This window comes from Lissotriton vulgaris, chromosome 12 (assembly GCF_964263255.1).
Source record: "Lissotriton vulgaris chromosome 12, aLisVul1.2, whole genome shotgun sequence".
NCBI classification, from domain to species: Eukaryota; Metazoa; Chordata; class Amphibia; order Caudata; family Salamandridae; genus Lissotriton; species Lissotriton vulgaris.
In genome coordinates this window covers 14,059,695-14,072,895 of record NC_141700.1, presented here as the reverse complement: position 1 = coordinate 14,072,895, position 13,201 = coordinate 14,059,695, and positions in this window count along the sequence as shown.

Here is a 13,201-nt window from a genome sequence, read left to right as displayed (position 1 = left end):
ACTTCCGAGTCTCTGGAGTAAACCGTGCCACGCTCCTGGTTACAAGTCTTTAACGGATCCCAACTGGTCACTAACCTCTGGAGATAGGCCCTCTACAACAGGACACCGAGCCTAGAGTACCGAAGCAATGCGACGTCTAGATTGAGACCCACTGCTCCAGATTCACCACCAGAACTGGACACAACATTTAAGAATTGGTCTCCTCACTTCCCCAAGTCCCGAACTGGACACTCTCCTTAATGTACAACAGTCGCACAAGCCCCCCGAGTGCAGCCAGCGGTCTACTTGTCCTCGTGAGGGCCGCGTCACACATTTCCACACTTGTAGGTCACCGCCTGCTACAGCTCGAGGCCAGGGTCCTCGTTGGTGGCCATGAGCAGGTTCCCACCAACCAGTCCTTTCTGGGAAGTCTGTACGTCCATACGCAATGAGCTTCCTGACTGCGTTGAGCCCCGAGTGAGCCAGGATCACACCTGGAGATCCCTCCCCAGGACGAATGTTCTCGTAACTAGCTCTACTTTCTCAACTCAGCCCCTGTCCGGTCCACGGACTGCTCTCAGGCTCATCCTCTGAATAACTTTAAATAATGCAATCTGAGGGCCAAGAGCTCGGCGTCGAACTCGCTCGTAGCGCCGAGGACCCGTCCACCAGCGTCGCGGCCAGGATCGAGTATCTCCTTAAAACTCAACAGGGTTGACATCAAACACCCCCCTGGGGTCGACGGATTCACAAGCAGTAGAAGGTGAAGTTTCCAAACAGGGCTTCCCTTCTGGGATCTTTCAATACCCATTGGCATCGAAGGTTTTTTGGTCAAGAAACCTAGAGAAGATCAGGGGCTGGTTCTCTGTTGTGTTAGCACCTGGGACACAGAGGAGGAAGGCTCAGTACAGATTTACCCCCTCGAAGTGCTTAGAAGGTAGCCTGGTAGGCGCGGACCACGAAGCAGCACTTACAGCGGATTGACCAACGATCCTTCAAATTTCAGAAACATTGCAACCAGAAGTTCTTGGAATCCCCTGCCCCAGACTGGGCAAGGTCTTGAACCCAGCCCTGTGCGCAGGACCCCAACCGCAGGTCCCTCTGGGAGGGCTGCGGAGCGAGCTGGCGAGGCTGGCATGACTGGACCCCATGGGTACCAGGGGTGAGCCTGAGCTCCGAGGCCTTCAGGGAGGAGCTCTTACCCCTCAATCCACAGGCCTCTGCCGTGTCCTAGTCATGACCACGCATCATCTAACTGCAGCGCTCTGAAGTGACCAAAAGGCAGCAGGCAGCGCTTTACAAAACTACCACCGAAGAGCACCAGTGCCTGCGGACTCATTACCCGGAAGTGCATCCATAATGTATCTAAAACATATACTGGTTGAGCTTCACATGTTACAGCCTCCAGGCGTGAACAGGCCTGGGTTCAGATGTCCTATAAACATTCTGTAATTAATGTCATTAGCCTATACACCCATGCACCGGCTCCACAGACCGGGGAAGGGAGGGCTGGGGGGTTGGAGGGGGGGCTCCCGAGACAAGCGCCGGATGTTTTCAGGGAAACCTTACCTTCTCCCCGCCCCTTAAGATGTCCCCTCTCCCCCCTGAAGGGCAATGGCTTCTCGCAAAGGTCAGAGCCCGGCTCGGCCGGGGATGCACAGAACAACGTATCGACCCGAGGACCAGGAATAGCCCCCGGCAGATAGGGCTTCCGCTGGGGGGGCGTCCTCTGGGGCGTCTTATTTCAGGGTGGGGGGAGAGGAACTGGCAATTCATCTGCGAGCGCCGATCGAAGCCGGAAATGACCCTGCACAGAGGATGGATGGAGGGGGCCCCACCCCCCAGCAGGCGGTAAAAACCAATTTACAAGAACAGGAAACGCTCAGATGATATGGGCGGGGGGGATGTCCTTGCAGGGGCAGGCCCACAAAAACAGCCCATTTTATATTAACAAGTGGAATAAATGTATGGGGCACATTATAAGCCCCCTAAAAAAGCCAATAAAAACACAGAAAGACAGCAATATTTAAGATGCTGAATATTATACTGTGTACCCCAAATCCTGCCCCTTTTATACAGAAACAAGGCGCCTGTGCCATCGTCTCTAGTTGCTTTAATGGGGAGGGGGGAGGGGGGGGGGGCAATGTTATTCATGGAGAGGAAAAAAGACAAACTGCACCCCCACTCCAACCCCAAAAATAAATGCACCCAGGTGCAGTAAGTACACCTTAGCTAAGGTTTGTTGGGGATGGTGGTGTAATAAGATGCCAAGTAATCCTAGCATTTTTAGGTCTGGCGTTATCCAAGACGTTTTTGTGTTCAAAATATTTTATTGAAATTTTATATCAGCAAATACATAATAAACAATAAGCAAGACATACAGAAAAATTGAACATTGCAAAAATCTTGTAAAATATCAATATATAGGAAGCAATAATTAATAAAGCATAACAAAACAAAATTCAAAAAGGGAAGGGAAGGAGAGGGAAACTATAATAGCAAAAGCATGAAAGTCAATAAATAGAGCTACTATACAAAGTCAAAATATATAAAAGAGATTACAGACGTTCCAAGACGTTTTGATTTTACTAAAAGGATATGTACAGTACACGTCCTTATAAGGGCCTCTAGCCAGCTCTCTTCATCCATTGGTCTGTTGGTGTGTCACTCATATTTTGCTTCCTCCCACTACAGCATAAAGCGTGGCGCACTTGATCCACCCACTTCAGCCACTGGCTAACCTCACTGTGAGTGACTGCGTTTACCCCTTTCACCAGGGTTGGATTAGGATTAAAAATCAGCCCGGGCAGGCTAAATAAAAAGTAGCCCACATTTACATACTGCCTTTCTGCAAAACACTGCTTCTGTGAAATTTTATTTGAAAAAAAGGGTGGGGGGGGGGGTGTAAAAAAAAATGCACGTATTAGTTTACACTGGTGAAACACACCTGAAAACAAGGGAGGCCACTTTTGCTTAGGCCCCCTGCCCCCGCTCAATATGCATACATTAATGGGCCAGCCCAGCGAGAGTAAGGGGTGACACCTCTGCAGTTGATAAAAGGGAGGTAATGGACGCCCATCTACTACCAGAAAGGACACTTAGGCACCCACTGGGCCGCTGGCGGCATCGAACAAAGCAGAAAGCGACCAAATCGGCCCCAAGGCAGCTCAAAAAGAAAGCCCGCAACTGGAACTCGGATACCGCCCCCCCAGGCTTTGCCCGAGTGCCCGCGTTGCCAATCTGACGCTGCCTTTCACAAGGAGCACATCCACACACAAGGCAGCTCTCTTCCACGCCATAGTTTTGTTTATACTTTAGTGTTGCGTTTGCTTTGGCCTGATGTGATAGCAGGACACTTTCTACAGATGTGAGCACCTTCCAGCTTTATGACTTCCGTCTACTGCAAATGTTATTGTAAATTACTTTAAAAGAGACCTTTGTTTATCTGACTGTTCCTTAATTGATGTACATGTGAAGAACCTTCGACTTCATGTCCTCGAGCCCTGCATTGATGTACACCTGAAGAGCCCTCTGCTCTACGTCCTACTGCCTTCCATTGGTGTACACCTTAAGAACCCTCGGCGCCATGTCTTCCATTGGTGTACACCTGAAGAGACCCCGGCTCCATGTCCTCCATTGGTGTACACCTGAAGAGACCCCGGCTCCATGTCCTCCATTGGTGTACACATGAAGAGCCCTGGCTCCATGTCCTCCATTGGTGTACACATGAAGAGCCCTGGCTCCATGTCCTCCATTGGTGTACACATGAAGAGCCCTGACTCCATGTCCTCCATTGGTGTACACCTGAAGAGACCCCGGCTCCATGTCTTCCATTGGTGTACACCTTAAGAACCCTGGCTCCATGTCCTCCATTGGTGTACACCTGAAGAGACCCCGGCTCCATGTCCTCCATTGGTGTACACCTGAAGAGCTGTCGGCTCCATGTCTTCCATTGGTGTACACCTGAAGAGCCCTCAGCTCCATGTCCTCCATTGGTGTACACCTGAAGAGACCCCGGCTCCATGTCCTCCATTGGTGTACACCTGGAGAGCCCCCGGCTCCATGTCCTCCGTTGGTGTACACCTGAAGAGCTGTCGGCTCCATGTCCTCCATTGGTGTACACCGTAAGAACCCTCGGCTCCATGTCCTCCATTGGTGTACACCTGAAGAGCCCTGGCTCCATGTCCTCCATTGGTGTACACCTGAAGAGCCCTCAGCTCCATGTCCTCCATTGGTGTACACCTGAAGAGCCCTGGCTCCATGTCCTTCATTGGTGTACACCTGAAGAGCCCTGGCTCTATGTCCTTCATTGGTGTACACCTGAAGAGCCCTCAGCTCCATGTTCTCCATTGGTGTACACCTGGAGAGCCCCCGGCTCCATGTCCTCCATTGGTGTACACCTTAAGAACCCTGGCTCCATGTCCTCCATTGGTGTACACCTGAAGAGCCCTCAGCTCCATGTCCTCCATTGGTGTACACCTGAAGAGACCCCAGCTCCATGTCCTCCATTGGTGTACACATGAAGAGCCCTGGCTCCATGTCCTTCATTGGTGTACACCTGAAGAGACCCCGGCTGCATGTCCTCCATTGGTGTACTCCTGGAGAGCTGTCGGCTCCATGTCCTCCATTGGTGTACACCTGAAGAGCCCTCAGCTCCATGTCCTCCATTGGTGTACACCTGAAGAGCCCTGGCTCTATGTCCTTCATTGGTGTACACCTGAAGAGACCCCGGCTGCATGTCCTCCATTGGTGTACTCCTGGAGAGCCCCCGGCTCCATGTCCTCCATTGGTGTACACCTGAAGAGCCCTCAGCTCCATGTCCTCCATTGGTGTACACCTGAAGAGACCCCGGCTCCATGTCTTCCATTGGTGTACACCTGAAGAGCCCTCAGCTCCATGTCCTCCATTGGTGTACACCTGAAGAGACCTCAGCTCCATGTCCTCCATCGGTGTACACCTTAAGAACCCTGGCTCCATGTCCTCCATTGGTGTACACCGGAAGAGACGCCGGCTCCATGTCCTCCATTGGTGTACACCTGGAGAGCCCCCGGCTCCATGTCCTTCATTGGTGTACACATGAAGAGACCCCGGCTCCATGTCCTCCATTGGTGTACACATGAAGAGCCCTGGCTCCATGTCCTTCATTGGTGTACACCTGAAGAGCTGTCGGCTCCATGTCCTCCATTGGTGTACACCTGAAGAGACCCCGGCTCCATGTCCTCCATTGGTGTACACATGAAGAGCCCTGGCTCCATGTCCTTCATTGGTGTACACCTGAAGAGCTGTCGGCTCCAAGTCCTCCATTGGTGTACACCTGAAGAGCCCTCAGCTCCATGTCCTCCATTGGTGTACACCTGAAGAGCCCCCGGCTCCATGTCCTTCATTGGTGTACACCTGAAGAGCCCTCAGCTCCATGTCCTCCATTGGTGTACACATGAAGAGCCCTGGCTCCATGTCCTTCATTGGTGTACACATGAAGAGACCCCGGCTCCATGTCCTCCATTGGTGTACACATGAAGAGCCCTGGCTCCATGTCCTCCATTGGTGTACACCTGAAGAGCCCTCAGCTCCATGTCCTCCATTGTTGTACACATGAAGAGCCCTGGCTCCATGTCCTTCATTGGTGTACACCTGAAGAGACCCCGGCTCCAAGTCCTCCATTGGTGTACACATGAAGAGCCCTGGCTCCATGTCCTTCATTGGTGTACACCTGAAGAGACCCCGGCTCCATGTCCTCCATTGGTGTACACATGAAGAGCCCTGGCTCCATGTCCTTCATTGGTGTACACCTGAAGAGACCCCGGCTCCATGTCCTCCATTGGTGTACACATGAAGAGCCCTGGCTCCATGTCCTTCATTGGTGTACACCTGAAGAGACCCCGGCTCCATGTCCTCAATTGGTGTACACATGAAGAGCCCTGGCTCCATGTCCTTCATTGGTGTACACCTGAAGAGACCCCGGCTCCATGTCCTCCATTGGTGTACACCTGAAGAGCCCTCAGATCCATGTCCTCCATTGGTGTACACCTGAAGAGACCTCAGCTCCATGTCCTCCATCGGTGTACACCTGAAGAGACCTCAGCTCCATGTCCTCCATCGGTGTACACCTTAAGAACCCTGGCTCCATGTCCTCCATTGGTGTACACCTGAAGAGACCCCGGCTCCATGTCCTCCATTGGTGTACACCTGAAGAGCCCCCGGCTCCATGTCCTCCATTGGTGTACACCTGAAGAGCCCTCAGCTCCATGTCCTCCATTGGTGTACACCTGGAGAGCCCCCGGCTCCATGTCCTTCATTGGTGTACACATGAAGAGACCCCGGCTCCATGTCCTCCATTGGTGTACACCTGAAGAGCTGTCGGCTCCATGTCCTCTATTGGTGTACACATGAAGAGCCCTGGCTCCATGTCCTTCATTGGTGTACACCTGAAGAGACCCCGGCTCCATGTCCTCCATTGGTGTACACCTGAAGAGACCCCGGCTCCATGTCCTCCATTGGTGTACACCTGAAGAGCTGTCGGCTCCATGTCCTCCATTGGTGTACACCTGAAGAGACCCCGGCTCCATGTCCTCCATTGGTGTACACATGAAGAGCCCTGGCTCCATGTCCTTCATTGGTGTACACCTGAAGAGCTGTCGGCTCCATGTCCTCCATTGGTGTACACCTGAAGAGACCCCGGCTCCATGTCCTCCATTGGTGTACACCTGAAGAGACCCCGGCTCCATGTCCTCCATTGGTGTACACCTGAAGAGCTGTCGGCTCCATGTCCTCCATTGGTGTACACCTGAAGAGACCCCGGCTCCATGTCCTCCATTGGTGTACACATGAAGAGCTGTCGGCTCCATGTCCTCCATTGGTGTACACCTGAAGAGACCCCGGCTCCATATTCTCCATTGGTGTACACCCGAAGAGCCCCCGGCTCCATGTCCTCCATTGGTGTACACATGAAGAGCCCTGGCTCCATGTCCTTCATTGGTGTACACCTGAAGAGACCCCGGCTCCATGTCCTCCATTGGTGTACACATGAAGAGCCCTGGCTCCATGTCCTTCATTGGTGTACACCTGAAGAGACCCCGGCTCCATGTCCTCCATTGGTGTACACCTGAAGAGATCCCGGCTCCATGTCCTCCATTGGTGTACACCTGAAGAGCCCTCAGCTCCATGTCCTCCATTGGTGTACACCTGAAGAGACCCCGGCTCCATGTCCTCCATTGGTGTACACCTGAAGAGCCCTCAGATCCATGTCCTCCATTGGTGTACACCTGAAGAGACCTCAGCTCCATGTCCTCCATCGGTGTACACCTGAAGAGACCTCAGCTCCATGTCCTCCATCGGTGTACACCTTAAGAACCCTGGCTCCATGTCCTCCATTGGTGTACACCTGAAGAGACCCCGGCTCCATGTCCTCCATTGGTGTACACCTGAAGAGCCCCCGGCTCCATGTCCTCCATTGGTGTACACCTGAAGAGCCCTCAGCTCCATGTCCTCCATTGGTGTACACCTGGAGAGCCCCCGGCTCCATGTCCTTCATTGGTGTACACATGAAGAGACCCCGGCTCCATGTCCTCCATTGGTGTACACCTGAAGAGCTGTCGGCTCCATGTCCTTTATTGGTGTACACATGAAGAGCCCTGGCTCCATGTCCTTCATTGGTGTACACCTGAAGAGACCCCAGCTCCATGTCCTCCATTGGTGTACACCTGAAGAGACCCCGGCTCCATGTCCTCCATTGGTGTACACCTGAAGAGCTGTCGGCTCCATGTCCTCCATTGGTGTACACCTGAAGAGACCCCGGCTCCATGTCCTCCATTGGTGTACACATGAAGAGCCCTGGCTCCATGTCCTTCATTGGTGTACACCTGAAGAGCTGTCGGCTCCATGTCCTCCATTGGTGTACACCTGAAGAGACCCCGGCTCCATGTCCTCCATTGGTGTACACCTGAAGAGACCCCGGCTCCATGTCCTCCATTGGTGTACACCTGAAGAGCTGTCGGCTCCATGTCCTGCATTGGTGTACACCTGAAGAGACCCCGGCTCCATGTCCTCCATGGGTGTACACATGAAGAGCTGTCGGCTCCATGTCCTCCATTGGTGTACACCTGAAGAGACCCCGGCTCCATGTCTTCCATTGGTGTACACCTGAAGAGCCCCCGGCTCCATGTCCTTCATTGGTGTACACCTGAAGAGCCCTCAGCTCCATGTTGAGGTTCCGTGACGATTTGAACCCGTGTTTTCAAGTTTGTCGGAAATACATAATATTAGTATCAGCGAACCGCAAATGATCCATTTAGCATATCCTGGTGTTTTCGCTACGATACAAGCAAGAGCACTCCTGTTATGAACACATTTCTGATCTACCCACGGCATCCATCTTAGATCAGGGCCGCCATTTTGTGTTTCCTTGCCCTCACATATGCAATAGCCTCTGATCACTTCATTCACTCCACTTTGATTAAGGACACGTAGCCTTAGCCGGAGATTCACCTCTTACATGACACGTACACCTTAAACCAGATCACGCTGAAGCTGCATGACTCGACAAAGGCTGCCTCCTCTGCCCGAGGCCAGCCCACCTGAACTGGTTTTCGTGTCCATTGTCCCGATCATGATTAGGCGGCCGAAGCCGGTAGCCTTGCCCATTTACAACCCACAAACATCTCTTATCCCGTTTTCCTATCTTCTGCACCTGGCTCTGCTCCTTTCCTTCTGGGCCTTTATTAGGGGGAGGTAACGAACTTTACGATGAGGCGGTCCGGCTCTTGAATGCAATATTGACAAGGGATTGTGATGGACTAGTGGGAACCCCTCTTCGTGATGTTTGGCATCAGATATTATCGACAGTTCCTGTGTAACGCCAAATATTTATTGTTTAAGACACAAAGGTTTGGGAATGTACTGACATGTGAAATATTTGCCTGAAGCACAATTTTTGGTATAAAAGGAGCAACCCTCAATGTACAAATCGAACAGTCTCCTGGATTCTGCCCGTGTGTAGATTCTGTGATTTCTGTGTCCCTGCAGTAATAAACCTTTGGTCTTTGACGCCACCTTCGAGAAGCCCGTGTTTCTGTTCATTAGCGCACCAAGGCAGGTGGAACTCCGGGGTCTTTGGGTGTTGTTCCCTGACACCTCTGGACGGAACCAAAAAGTCCAGAACTCCAATTGGCGCCCAACGTGGGGCGACGTCATTTGGTACCGGTCCAAAAGCCTGAAGAGTTCGAGAAGCTTCGTGTGAAGATTCCTGAGGGAGGCGCCCCACTTCATCGATCCCGGCATATCGCAAAAGTGGCCCTGAAGTTCTCTTCCACGAGGGTTCCCGTTCAGGACGGCTGCAGTGGGCCGTTGCCTTGACCGTCGCCCTGTCTTGGACCCGAGGTGCAGCCTTAGTACAGCGAAACGTGACGGGTTTCTCCTTGGTGACGTCTTCAGTGCCTCAGTTAAGTATTTAGTGATAGCTAGCTGGTTACTTTGTGAGGATTGTTAGAAATCCTTGATCGGTTCTTGGTTTGGTTTGGTTTCGTAAGATTATCACTAGTTGTTCTGGTTACGATAATCTATTTGGTTCAGTTTGGGTATCGATACATTAGTTTGGTTTTGGTAGGCCTAAGTTCTTGGTTCAAGTGCACATATCTGTTTCGTGTTTTGTTTGTTTTGTGTTCCAAGACTGAAAATGGTAAGTCGGAAAATGTTGTCTTGTTTTGGTTGCAACCGTGACTCACGATTGGAGGATTCCTGTCTGGTTCCTCCGATTGGGACTCCCCTTTATGACCTATATTGCAAATTTGGAGTGGGTCCTATATCCTATAACGAGGTGTGGGTCCGTTATTGTAAGAAGGATGGTGTCCTTAGTTGGCCACTACATGGTAGTTTTGAGCCCGAGATCCTTGATAATTTGGAAGCGAAACTGTTTAGTAAGAAAGCCCGGCCGGCAATGTTTGATTCTTTCCGTTACTGGCGAAAAGAATCTAAACAGAGAGAAATGAAGAGGTTGAAGAAAGAACAAAAAGAGCAAGAGGAGTTAACTCTAGAGCAAGCAGCTAAACAACTGCAAGATAATGAGTGCGAAAAGGCTATAGATGTAGCAATTAGAGAGCATAATTTAGCGATTGACAAGTGCTACCCTGCCTTGCCATCGAAAACAGCTAAGATACTGGAGGATCCCGAAAACGATCCTCTGTTGTCTTATCTGTTACGTTCACCTCCACCGTACGCACAAGGTGCTGCGGCCCAACTTGTACCGAATGTTCAATTGCCGGTTGCTGGACAACCTGGTATTCTTGTTCCTCAGAATCTAGTTCCTGTGCCTCCTGTGGTTAATGTGAATGTTCCTACGGCTCCTCCTCTTCCTGGGTTGCCGACTTCTATACCTGTATCTGTCTCGCTTACACCTACTACTTCACAAACTATTTTCATCGATACTCCTACTGCTTCGCAATCTGTTCCTACCTCTACTGTGTTCTCTACGTCTGCGAGTATGTTAACTCCACTTTCTGTACGTCGAAAAATAACTGATTCTGTTGCTAATATTCTGTCTCCTTTATATAAATCCTTAAATAAGACTCCTACTTCTGATTCAGTTCAGAGACGTAGTCAGCTACCAAGTACTGAAGAACGGGGAGTTTTAGATTCCACGGCTCTCAGATGGGTTACGAAAGTTAGAAGATATAATACGAGAGATGTATTAGATACGTTTATGCAGTGGAAGGAACCAACGCAACGATACGTCTTTGATGAGATGTGCTCGTTGCTACGTGAGGAAATAGAGGAAGATGATGTTGAATCAGACTTGGAAGATTTAATTAAGGTGCAAAAAGAGTTTGCTGCAGGAATGATAGTGGGTGATAATATAAAAGAAGCGATGGAACTTATTTTGAGTTTTAGGAATGATCCATCTCTTCGTTCGCCGAGAGATTTAGAGAAAGGTAAATTGAAGCTAAGTCGCCAATATCCTATGAGGGAGGTTCCTCCAATTTGGCGCGAAGCTGTGCAAGCTGATCAAAACGCTGGTATTGTAGCTGCTCCAGCACAGTTCCAACGAGTGTGGATACACATTCCATGGAAGCGAGCAGAAGTGCTAGCAGTGAAACAGGCCTTACCAGATCCACGTAAGAACCCAGCTGGATATTACAAGGAATTGACACAGACAGTTGAAGCTTGTATAATGAACATAGCAGACATCGACATGCTATTTGGCAATGTAGTTCCACAACCAGTGTGGGCTAAAATTCGTAGAGAGGATCATCAAGCAGCTTTAGGTGGTGATTGGGCAGCTATCACTGCAGCAGATGGTCAGCAAACGGGTGGTGCAAAACCCGAACCCCTAATTGCTAATCTTCCAGGTAGAATAATTAACTTAATGAAGACTCTGATGCCTGCGTTGCGTGTTAATTGGGATAAATTATCCGCATGCAAGCAAAAGAAAGACGAAAGTGTCTCCGACTTCTTCACGAGGTTCGAAGAGACTTTTGTAGACCATAGTGGTCAGGATATGAGCACAGAAGGAGGACAGAGACTGTTTGTCGATAAATTTGTGCATAATCTGTTACCTGAACTATGCAATAAATTAAAGGATTCAGAGAGTGCGTGGGCTGTTTCCACGACTGCGCAAATACTTGCGACTGCGCAGTACTACGAAAATAGGGATAAGGAGGAAAAGGAGAAATCAGAGAAGAAAACGAAAGATTTAAAGACTAAAGTTCTTTTACAGCAGGCGTATCCGCCTCGTACGAATCAGACTAATATGCAACAGAATTCGTATCAAAGGACAGATTATAATTCAACCAGGCCTCAATATCAGTGGAATCAGTGTGCGTACTGTAAGAAAGAGGGTCACTACAAGAATGAATGTCCGATTCTAGCGCAAAATAATGCAGCAGCAGCTCAGAGAGGTCGTGGTGGTTATGCGCAGAATTCTAGAGGTCGAGGGCGAGGTGCTATGCCTCCACAAACGAATGATCGTCCCTCTAATCACTTTGATCAACGGAACGTACAGTCAGCTCAACAAAATAGATCTCAGCAATATCTTGTTGAGGATTATTGTGAAGTTGATGAGGGATTCCAGCAAAATGGGTACTAGGACAGCCATGGACAGAGAGAGGGAGTAGTATCAGTTCCAGTGGATCAGAGTGGGCCTTATGTCGCAGTAGCAACATCAGGTGTAGTCGAACCGTTTCTGTTGGATACTGGTGCCGCAAAAAGTTCTATAATTCATGCGAAACTCCCTGGCGCACCTTTGTCTGGCTCAACGAATGTTTCCGTAGGTTTTTCAGGCGCCCCTGTTTACAACCCGATATCTAATCCTTTGTCCATTTCTGTTGGACCATGCCAATTGAAAGCACCCTTGATTTTGACGACAGGTTGTAATGAAAATCTGCTTGGTTTAGATTTGTTAAAACGACTATATGCGACATTGTACTGTTCTCCGGAAGGAGTACAGCTTACTTTGGGTAAAAGACTCACTTCTCCGATGTACTTGTCGATGGACGCACTCCCGCCGGAGCTGCGCTCACTCCCTGATTCTCTTTGGGCGACTGGTCCTAATGATGTAGGCCTTTTAGAAATACCACCGTATGTAGTAACTTTGAAAGCGAATGTGAAATTTCCAAGAATTCCTCAATATAAAATATCAAGTGAAGGAGAACGTGCACTTTTATTGATTGTGCAAGATTTGATTAAGAAAGGTGTGGTTGAAGAAACTCGAGGAAATGTTTGTAATAGTCCTGTATTGCCAATTCTGAAACGAACTGATCCTACGAAGCCTCCAGTATATAGGTTTGTCATAGATCTTAGAGAAGTTAATAAGATTGTAGTTCCGCAGTTTCCTGTGGTTCCAGACATTACTGCCTTGTTAACATTGATTCCTGCTACAGCCAATTGGTTCTCAGTCATCGACTTGAAGAATGCCTTTTTCAGCATTCCGATAGCCGAGGAAAGCAGGGATATTTTTGGCTTCTGTCTAGGAGGTCGAAGTTTCAGATTTAAACGCGCTCCACAAGGCTACTGTGAGAGTCCATCTATTTACAGTCAAGCATTAAAAAGTCAGTTAGATTCTTTTGTCCTTCCTCCAGGTTCTGCCCTAGTACAGTACGTAGATGATCTTTTAGTGGCTGCCGATGACAAGGAAACTTGCAAAGCAGCTACGGTATCGTTGTTACATCATTTGTCTGATTTAAATCACAAAGTATCACCTTCCAAGATGCAATACTGTTGCCAAGAAGTGACC